Source organism: Hydra vulgaris, chromosome 11, assembly GCF_038396675.1.
Source record: "Hydra vulgaris chromosome 11, alternate assembly HydraT2T_AEP".
NCBI classification, from domain to species: domain Eukaryota; kingdom Metazoa; phylum Cnidaria; class Hydrozoa; order Anthoathecata; family Hydridae; genus Hydra; species Hydra vulgaris.
Genome location: NC_088930.1, coordinates 33127588 through 33139662, shown reverse-complemented (window position 1 = coordinate 33139662; position 12075 = coordinate 33127588).

The following is a 12075-nucleotide window of genomic DNA, read 5'->3' as shown; positions in this document are numbered from 1 at the left end:
CAGCATGTGCCATCTAATTTAAAAACCATCAAGACATCCCATGACCACCCTTAACTACCTCTAAAATGATTACTTATGCGGTCATGACCACTCCAAAAAAGCATTTAATTTTTCACAAAACCACTGACCTCCTGTTTCGAAGCCAGTACTCTTTTTATGGTACCACAAATGATGCTATTTGTATGATTAAAAATAAATTAAATTCTAAAACTAAAACCACTCTGTCAGAATTAAATGAAATGTTTACAAAAATTGAGCAAATTAAACCTATTAGAGATATGTTGAAATATTACAAATCAAGAAAGAGCAGCAATAAAATAATTACATCAAATAAAAGACAAAGTTATTAAAAGTTTTTAATTTTAGCGTTATATCAACAAACTCGTTTGCCAGGGCCATTGTTTTCTGTTACAACGTATTCAAAAAAGAAGTTTAGTATTTGATACTGTTGTCATCAGAAATCTTACTGAATTGATAACTAAGCGTAAATGCCTCACAGCTAATGAGATCAAATCATAAATTTTAAATGGAAATCAAGTACCTTTTATACAGTTCACAAATGTCAAGAAATTATTGACAAGATAAAAAACTCCAACTATTTATTTTTATAGTTTCAAATGACTTGTATTTTTTTGTTCAGATACCAGTAAATTTTGATCAGTAATTTAATTATGTTTTCCCAGTTAAGCGGGTAAAACAAGCATTAAACAAAACGAACAGTAAATTTATTAGGACGGCCAGCAGATTTAATAAAATAATCAATAAATAATTATAATATGACAAGTAAAAAAATTCATATAATTAAAATACCGTTGATAATAACCTCAAATAAATAGAAAAAGAGGGAGAAAACATACATCGACTAACTTAAATAGGTAAAAGTATAGTAGACAATAATAGAAAAATAGTAAGGTGTACATTGGGGCATTCCGAAAAAATCATTTTTTTTTTTTTGTTCATTTGTAACACTACTAAAAATTCTGACTTTATTTTCAACAATATGCAAAAATCTCGATTTTTCAGTTTTCATAAAATTTAAAATTTTTCTTTTTTTTTTTAGATGCAGGCCACATAATTTTACATGACATTCGCGTCCCCTTACTTATAGGGTTAGGAAAACCAACGTGTTTAGGTTAGGTGGAAGCCAGTTGATCTGGTCGGTCCGGTACAGACTAATAAGTGAACCCTGGTTGATAGATCGTTTTAACCTTCGCGTTTATTTTTTTGTTTGAATTGTTTATTTTAATAATTAAAAAATACTTTTTTTTTTTAAATGTTTTATGAACTAACTTAGTCAAACAAAATTATATAGTATCTTTTAAAAAAAAATTGTATATTTATAGCATAAAAATTTTACTTGAAATTTTTATAAAGATATTATGTAATGTAACGTGTATAAAATGTAATTAAAATTTTTTTTTTAGAGAGGGGGGCGTATTAAATGCACTAACTGTTGATTGTTTTAAAATATTAACTAATATTAAAAATATTAACTGAAATGGGTTGCACTGAAAAATATAAAAAAAAGGAAAGGTTAGGAAAGAAATTTCACTTTGGCCACTAATCCAAGGAGGCTGCTATTTCTCCGGAAGTACCCAATCAATCAGTTTTTCTCAAACCATCAGAAATATTCAAAGAGACATCCAGTTTCTAAAATATTCCTAGAAAAATAAATTTTAATTCTTGTAAAATCACTATACTAAAATGATAATCTATTTGAATGTTATTAACAGTGGCCTATTTTATACAATGTAGATTTAACACATCACTCTTTCCACATGTAAAAACATGAAACGCAGTGAAGTAAAACATTACATAAGAACAACAAAACATCAAATAACTTTTATTTAAACTTTTAGATTAATAAGATTTCATTCTACTAAGTTGGTTGTAGCCTGCCCACAGAAAGAAAAGAACAGGGATCTGATCTGCAGAGATTTAATAAATCTACAGGGAGCAGCAATTATGCTGCTAGAATCCTGAACAGAGATGTGTTGCTTCTATTGTAATAGATGTTCGGAAGAAAGCAGGGTTTCAAAATATTATCAACAGTAGCTCTATTATGTTAAGGGATTGGCAAGATCCATGTGTGGTTATAATTCTTATACCACTCACAAACACACTTTATTCTAATGGGAAAGTTTCACGTGGGCTATATGCGGGAAAAACATATATAAACAAACCTAATGACTTGTTTATATATGAATGCTTATTCTTACACGAACACAGATGCATGACTACACATCATCTATAGAAGTTAGATCAAAGTATTACACTTTTTTCATTTCTTTATAACTTTATTAATAAATACATATATACATTCAAAAACTTTTCATAAACTTTCCAACTTATTTGTTCTGTATTCGTTCTATGTTCCACCATAATCTGATAAATAAAACGGTGATAACCTCTTTAATTTCTTTATCTAGCATTTTAATATTGTCTTCGAACAATAGCTAAAAATTTTCATATGAAATCCACGTAATCCAATTGTCAGTAGTTTTAGAATATTTTTACCGCTTATTTTTCTTTCAGCTAAATGTGTGTCATTTTAGTCTAAATGTGTGTCATTTTAGTCTAATTTATTATTGAAATATAATCTGCTGATTAGTTTCCGCCCACATGCGGAACACATAATGCGTTTTACATGTCACTTAAAGTGTTTAAGTATGTGAAAAAACTAGATATGGACTATACATATAAAACATCTTGCCGCATTTTAAACTTTAACTATTTTAAATTAATAAAATATTTCATCTTTATTTTACTTATGACAAAATATTTCAATTTTATTGACAAAAATTTTTAATTTTATTGACATAAAACTTAACTGTTTTATGTCAATAAAATTTTTTGTAACGTGTTTTCACTGCTAAAAGTCACTAAAAAAACTTTTCCAAGCCATATTGCAAACATCTCCAACTACTCCTTTGGGCCATGTTGAATTTTTTTCGACTCTAAAAATTGAAATTTGACATGACGACTTGACAAAAATGTATATATATATATATATATATATATATATATATATATATATATATATATATATATATATATATATATATATATATATATATATATATATATATATATATATATATATATACTTGAATAGGATCATTTGCAAAAAAATGACAACCTTCTGAAAAAAATTAGAAGATTATTTCATGATGTCAAATATTGTGATTGAGGACAAAAACATTAAAAACCAAATTCGAAAAGTTATTCACTCTAAGAATTTGAATTACCTGGTCAATCATAAACCATGTTCTTTTAATAAGAGGATTTACATCACATCATTGAGTCAAACTTGGAATTGATAAAGGTGGCTTATTCTTGAAAATTAATTTTTGCGAGTTCTAAAGAATGTTTTACTTAAGAATCATAATCCTTGTTGGGTATAATATTCCTTAGAATCAAGGAATAGCAATACTCAAAAAAGTATTAATTTTCATTTAATGTTTGCAACCATGCTCTTTTGTTCAGGATAGTTATGTAAAAAAACAGGTGATTGTTGCTGCAGCAGAGAGCATGCTTGAAATATATAAAAATCTTAGGACTCTTTTGAACCCAATTTAAGTTGAGGTGTCTTACATAATTTCATGTGATATGAAAGCAGCAAACAATTTATGTGGTATCCAGTCTCACTCTTACAAACCCCTATGTTGCTAGTGTGATGTCGAATCAGGATACCTTATAAACTCGGTCCAATCTAAAACATTTAGTTCTCTATCCGATTGCTTTGCTGAGTTCCTCTCTTCAGCTGCAAAACTTCAATCGGCTAAGAATTATTTAAATGTCGTCCACCCACAATTGATTAACCCTAAGAGGTAACCTGAGCTTATTCTTGATCTAGTTCTTCCAATTAAACTCCATTTTTTTCTTGGAATCTTCAAACATTTTTTCAAGCTGGAAATATGGAATCAAACACAAGAATTGCCCATTCTCTTGCACCTTTAGATGCAAGTAAATAATGCGGAACAGCTCAAATTGAAATGTATAAAAAAACTGTTGATCATATTATGGTCACATTTTGATCAATATAAGGGGGTTAGAAATTTTATATGGTTATAGTTTTTAAACGCTGAAATATTATACTATGAAACTTAAAATTTATCAATAAATATGTTTAGTTAAGAAGTTTAAAAAAATATATTTTATCAACTTGTTGCCTTTACGTTTAAGACAAGTGAGGCAAAAATATGGGGGCTTTTTTGTTCCCAGGCTCCAGTTATTGCAATTTTTTAAAAATCATTCTTATATGATATAAATATAAACATCTCAAACATTTAAAAATTTTGGATACAGCCTTGATTTGATGATAAAACTTCCTAGTCTTCAAAAGTTTCCTTTACAACAAAATTTTTATATTGAAAGAAATAAAAAAAAAAAATTTTTAAGAAAGATTTTTTAGTTTTTATGTAGTATTTTATGTACTATTTTTATGTACTTTTTAGTTTTTATGTACTAGTTTTTATTTACATGTTATAAACTTTATATATACCATTTTTTTATGTACTTTACATGTTATAAACCTTATATATACCATTTTTTTATGTACTTTACATGATATAAACTTTATATATACCATTTTGTTGTGTCATGGAATTGTAACGTAAGGAATTGTAAATATAATGAAGTTGTATAAATAAAAAAATTAAAAAAGTACTAAATTGTGATTCCATTGCAAGAATATACTATGACGTCACGATGTTATTATCTTTATTAGTTATTAATAATTTTTGTTTGTCTGTTTAAACAGAGTTTTATTTCTTAAATTTGCACACATTTGACAATGTTATCCTAAAGATCTAATAAATATATAAAAATACAATTTGAATGGAACAAGTAGAAGACAGAATGTCTTACATTATGCCTCTTCGTGAAATAGAGAGAAATATAATTTTGTAAGTTCTAATATTATATAAAAGAGTGAATCTAAACAAAGTTTAAAAAGAAATTAAAAAAGTTAAATATTAAAAAGTTTGAAAAAAAAGATATAAAGTTTGCAAAGAAAAAAAAATCTTTTAAATAAAATAAAATTTACAAATCGGTACTTATACGTACCGTAATATAACTTAAATATAAAAATAACGTATTGTATAACGTAAATACAAAAATTTACAAATCGATATACAGCGGTGGCCAAAAAGTAAAGACCACTCATTTTTTAGTTGGTTTCTTATTCTTTAAATTAAAATTAAGAAGATTCTAATTGACATATTAAATTTTTTTTTTAATATCTTGTTAATTAAAACATACGGATTAAAGTCGTATAATTTTTTTAATCTAATTCTAATTAAATAGCGTTTAACTTATTAAAAAACTGATGAGTAGTTATAAATCTTCTTTAAATAAATTGGACAAAATTTAACGACCACTTTCAAATCTTTAATTTGCACTTATTAAAAATAATAATCCATTATTTTTTTTAACTGTCTTAATTGCTTATTACGTTGGCTATAAAATAAAATGTCGAAACCTGAGTTTCGATATCAAATAAACATTTATTTTTTTAATTGCAATAAGGATATAAAAATATTGCAAAAATGCGTGCAAAGATCGAAGAAAAAGACAGATAAGCGGCTCTTGTATTAGAAGAAGAAGGCTATAGCATCAGACAAATAGCAGAAAAGCTCGGAAGGTCTCACTCTTGCATTATTAACATAATTCAACGATACAAAGAGACCCGGTCAATTAATGATCGTCATTGGACTGAACGCAATAAAATTTCAAATGACCGTGATGTTCACTCGTTAGTGAGATTAATGAAAGAAAACAGACAAGCATCATCTACAGACTTATCTACGAAATGGACACTGTCAAATGGTCTGAAAGCAAGCCCTAGAACTGTGCGAAGGGTCCTCCACAATTTAAATTATTTATGGCGTGCTGCTGCAAAAAAACCACGCTTAAATAAAAAACAAAAATTTGCCAGGAAAGAGTGGTGCAAACTACATAAAAATTGGTCAACAGATCAGTGAAGCCGTGTGGTCTTTAGTGATGAAATGAACCTTGAGGTAGACAACAAAAAAGGTCGCGTAATGTTGCGTAGACTTCCAAGCGAACGGTTCTATGAATCATGCATTTTGAAACGAACAAAACAAGGCAGTGGTTCAATAGGCATTTGAGCCTGTATGAGTGCCTGTGGAGTTCGCGTTTTTCATTTATTCGATGGTAGACTCAACAAAGAAAGGTACACCGAAATTTTGGAAAACTCGCTTATTCCTAGCATTGATTTATGGCAGATGCAATATGGATTTATTTTCCAGCAAGATAATGCGCCGTGTCATGAAGCGCATGTTGTTAGCGATTGGTTCAATTCTAATAAAATTCAAGTGCTTCCATGGCCTGCCAATAGTCCAGACTTGAATCCAATAGAGAATTTATGGTCGTGGCTTGATCACAAGCTTGGTAAAGAACAACTTTACAATTTGGAAGATTAGAAATCTTCTATCTCTCATCATTTGAAAAATGTGCCTGATGAAGTAATCAAAACTTTAATGAATTCAATGCCAGAACGAGTACAAGAGTGCTTGAAATAAATGGAGGAACAACACGTTTCTAAATTATTTTTTTATTGCTTTTTGAAATATTTTTGAAACTGGTCTTAAAATTTTGTCCAATTTTTTTTCCCATTTATATTTTTTACTAGTCAGTTTTTTAATTTTTTAACATTATTTTGTAAAAAAATTATAATTTCTTTTATAATAAATATAAAATACAATAAAAATTCTTTCTAAAAATGTTTTTCTTTTTTTGATAGCTTTTTCCAAAATAAAATTATACTAAGGTTAAAAATAAATTTTGAAAAAAAAAAGAGTGGTCTTTAATTTTTGGCAACCGCTGTATATACGTATACATATTCAATACGATACGTAATACATACTTATACATAATAAAATATTTAGAAGAGATTTAAAATTTAAGAAGATTCAATACATTTTCAAGATTTAAATTCATCTATTTATATTTTTAATACAAAACTTACACAGACAGACAAAAACAACAAGATATTATGTTTCAAAATTATGTTTAGACTTCAAAATTTCATTTTGAAGTTTAAACATAAATAACAAATTATGCATAAACTTCATAAGTTATATTCAGTTCATATACGTTTAAGAGCATTTATTTCCTTAAGCAACATGATCCAACATGATGTGGTTATAGTGCTTATATCACTGAAAACTACATTAAATACAAACAAACGCCACAATATAAGTTTGATTATATTCACATAATATTCGTACAGGTTAAAACATATAAAAACAAGTCTTATTACTTGTTTTTATATGAATAGTTATTCTTATACAAATGTAGATATAGAAGTTTATCCAACGAGTTTTCTCTAAAATTTGTAAATATCAAAGTTTTATGTAATGAAAATCTTAATACATTGTGCTTGCAACATAAAAAAGAGTGGGAAACAATTTTAAAATGGCCAACAATTTAATCAAACTTCTATGTCTTCGATTTTTTTTTTTTTTAATTTACAGATATGTATTCTTCAATTCATCAACAAACCCACCAGAGTAAACCCTATCTCCGTTACTGCTATAAACAATATGTTGACAAATTCTTTTCTAAAAATCACCTCAAAAGCATTTTCCTATATAATTTTTAAAGCGAGTAATTATATAAGTTATATAAATATCTAACAAATAACAAAATCTTATTTAAACAACAATTACTTTTATTATTTAAACTAGGACTATTCATTTCCCGTAAAAATCGATTTCCCGGGATTCTGGGACAAAAATGATTAATTTCCCGGGATCCCGGGATAAGGTAACAAGCAAGAATTTATCCAATTAGGTTGGGGAAATGTGTAAATTCAAACAAATACAAAAAAAACCGCCTTTTTAATACTATTACTTTTAACAAGAAAACGAATACAAAATAGTTCTTAGAAACTAAGACTCTTAAAACAAAACAAATACAAAATTCAATAACATTATGTTTTATATGTATTAATTTTTAAAACAATTTTTTATAAAACATAAATTGTCAATAGCGCTACAACTTAACAATGACCGAATTTTTGTAATAAAAAGACCTACCGCCGAAAAAGCTCTTTCTGAATCGATTGATGTCGGTGGGATAGTTAATAAAGCATTATATAATTTTTCTTAATTATTTGTACGCTTTTTCGTTGCATCAAAAATATCCATTTCTTTTGTAATATTTTTAACGTCATATAATACATCTTCTGGACTCTCAATTCGACTAACATTTGTAATGGCAGCCTCCAATTTTTGATGAAGTGTTAATTCAGATGTTGTCTTCAAATTTGGTTTGGCCATAAACGATGTTTCAGTCCCATCATTACTGTATTCTAATTCCTCAATTTCAGCGGAATTTCCACTGAAATTGAGGAATTAGAATACAGTAATGATGGGACTGAAACGTCGTTTATATATTTAATATTTTAGCAAGCCAACTAAATTTTTATTCCGTCTTTCAACAATTCTCTGTTGCACATACTGCAGCATTTTAACCGAAAAACAATCTTTATTTTTGCGCGAAACATCTAATATAAACACTAATACACCCTCTGCATCAAGTAGAAATGCGTTGCGTCGGCCAAGTCTTTCAATTCCCAATTTAATTGGTTGTAACGCCATTACTACAGTCTGCACTACTAAATATTTATCCTCCGAAATATTGTTAATATTGTTGTGTTTAAAATCTATCAATGCTTTTAATATACATGTTTTTAATGCAATAAATCGCTCCAACATTGCAAGAAGACTATTCCACCTTGTCTTTACATCCAGTATTAACTGAGTTCTTTATTGTATGTAATTTTTACGTATTTTTGTAAAATTTCATTTTTGAGTGGTAATTTACGAAACATTCTTACAATTCTCCGGACATTTTGAATTGTTTGTGCAATACTAATGTGGCCTAATAATTTGTCAGTGATCTCAACGTCTCGTAAGTTTAATAAATCGTTGTTTTGGCTTGACTGCAAACCCAGTGATGTTGTAAAATCGATTTTTTCAAACTCACCATTTTCATTATTATTTTCATCGTAATTCTGACTGTCTGATGCATTACACTCACTGCCCGATAAATTTGAAATCACTGATTTTTTTGTAGAAAACATCACAAACTGCTAAATGTAGCCCATGTGCATAACAAAGTTAATGTTCCATCCCGCTTAATCTTCCATATTTTTTCATAACTGATGCACTGTCAGTTACACTAGAAATTATACCGCTTCTTTGTAGATGAATTAAATTCGGATAATTTATTTTCAACTATATCAATAATTTTTTCAGCTGGAAGCGACCCAACTATTCAAATCATGCCCAAGCTCCAAAGCCTAGTTAATGAATTCACATTTAAATTCAAATAGCGACGATTTTTTAAAGATGTGTATGCTTCCATCGAAATAGAGAATCTTGAGTCACCTTGAATTTGCATAGTAATTTCCTTAACCACTCCTTGTTTGGCTTGATGTTATTGACTTTTTTGCCAAATTTACCAAAAAGGGTTTTTTGGCAATATCATTCCTTTATCAGATAAAGATTTTCTTATAAATTCAGATTTTGCAATAGCATTAATAGAAAAGCCATCTACAGCCGCCAATTTTGAAATAATTTCTTCTATAGATTCCTTTTTTGCAAATGATGTAATTTTAGGTTGAGCATTTCCAAAGTCCAAACAAAGACACATTTGTGTCTTTGTTTGGACTTTTTTTCGTTACTTCAATTTCGACTTCCTTGTGAAGATTTTTTAAATGACGAAGGCCACTTGTTGAAAATCCTTTACACATTATTGTTGTTTTACATATATTACAAGTGGCAGATTCTGAGTTTTTTTTCTTTTGTAAAATTTTGACATGCCTTAGATCCGCTTGACACGATGCGGTATATTTATTATCCTATTAATTAAATAGATTAAAATATACCAAAATATAAATATAAAACTATATTACCTACAATTAAATCCCGAAATAGTGTGCTGATAGTAGATTTACATTAATTATTTTAAATTAGTTGTAATTACTAAACATATATTTTAAACTTCACTTACTCGGTTTTTCACTTATTTCACTTTTGGCGGACGAGTAAATGGCGTAAAACCTCCTTGAGTTTAAAACACGTTTTATCGAAAATGGTATTTTACTGACTAAGTAAAACCAATTAATTAAATTAATTAAAGGGACATTACATCAATTGATCATAAGTAATAGATGCAGTTAAATGTACACGCTTTGACTGACCAATAAGGATTAACACAAGGAAATATACATTCATTAATTAACCGAATAAATTGGGATAGTAATAGTCATGATTATTAGTATTTCGTAGGAGTGTGTCGTTTACACATCCGCCTCACTTTTTACATACTAACTACTTTCTCAACTAACTAATTACTTTACTTACTAACTTCCAACTTTTATGTGTAACTAATTACTTTTTTTGCACGCACAAGTACTTGCAACTTGTCCGCGGTTATTTTATATTTAACTTATCAGGGACTCCCCATTATTCATTGTAATTTCTTGCGATTGTGATTATTTATTAGATTAGTCACCAATTTTTTGCAGTTTTGGTTTGTGTCTAAGATAGATAAAATATTATTATTGAATTTGATTTATAAATTGATTTGGTTTGTTTATTTAAGCTTTATATGCTGTAAGTTACAAAATATAAAATTTAAATAAGTAAATCAAATCTATTTATATTCAAAATAATTTGTTTTTTTTATAATTCAATAATATTTTATCTATCTTAGACACAAACCAAAACTGCAAAATATTTTGTGATTTAATTGCCCTGTATAATATATCTTCCTAATTTTTATAGAAATTCATTACAAAAGGGAAAAGGAAGTAATTAGTACTCAAATTTTGAGTAATAATATTTTAAATATCTTTACAAATGTTTAAAATATGTTTAAAAAAATTACCGGGATTCCCGGAAAGTTTTCTTGAAATTCCGGGATAGGGGGTGGTTTTTTACCTCCGGGATCCCGGGATCCCGTTTGAGAAAACCTAGTTTAAATATCTTTTGAAAGTAAAAAACATTTACTTGGAATCTTTGTTGACTTGTCTAACGCGTTCGACATTATAGATCATTCAATCCTACTTAAAAAGATGGAAAAATATGGAATAAAACGTGTCGCCTTAAACTGTTTCAGAAGTGTCTTGTTAAACAGACAACAATGCGTAATTGCTCAAGAAAAAGATTATAAAAAGTTACTTAAAATAAAATGCGGTGTTCCCCGCATTTTATTTTAGGTAACTTTTTTCCAATTGTTTAGTTTTCCAAGTTCCACCTTGAACTTGGAAAACTAAACAATCGGTTTAAATCAAATAAATTATTATTAAACACAGAAAAAACTAAATACATCCTTTTTCATTACTACTAAAAAATTATTCCACTCACATTACCTTTCCTAAAAATAGAAAATAATGAAATCCAGAAAACCCAAGCAATAAAATTTCTTGGTATACTAATTGATGAGAACATTTTATGGAAAACGCACATAAATATGTTAAATAAAAAGATTAAAAAATATCGGTATACTATACAAAGCAAGCCCTTAGCTGTCCCCAAAAAATTTAAAGCTTCATTATTTCTTTTTTACATAAAGCTAATATATATAGGCTAATGTATATGCGCTAACATTGTATGAGCAAGTACTCAAAAATCCAAATTATTCCACTTTATCGAAATCAAAAGCATGCTGCAAGAAGAGTTTATAATAAAAATAAATTTTCACACGCTGAGCTACTTTTAAAACACTTATAAACATTAAATTATCTATCAAATTAAAATATTTCAAACTTTGATGTTTATGATAAAATACAAACTTGGACTTCTTCCACTGCTTTTCTCAAAAAAAAATTTATAATAGCAAAAATAGATATGACACAAGAGGAGAAGGAAACTTAAATTACCATATAAAAAAAACAAATCTTTCTCAGCTCTCATTTTTAATATCGTGATCCTTATCTGCACAACAAAATAATATCCAAAAATATTAAATTTACAAAATCGAATAATCTGAGTTCTTGAAAAATATTATTAAAATCTCATCTTTAACACAGATAATTTT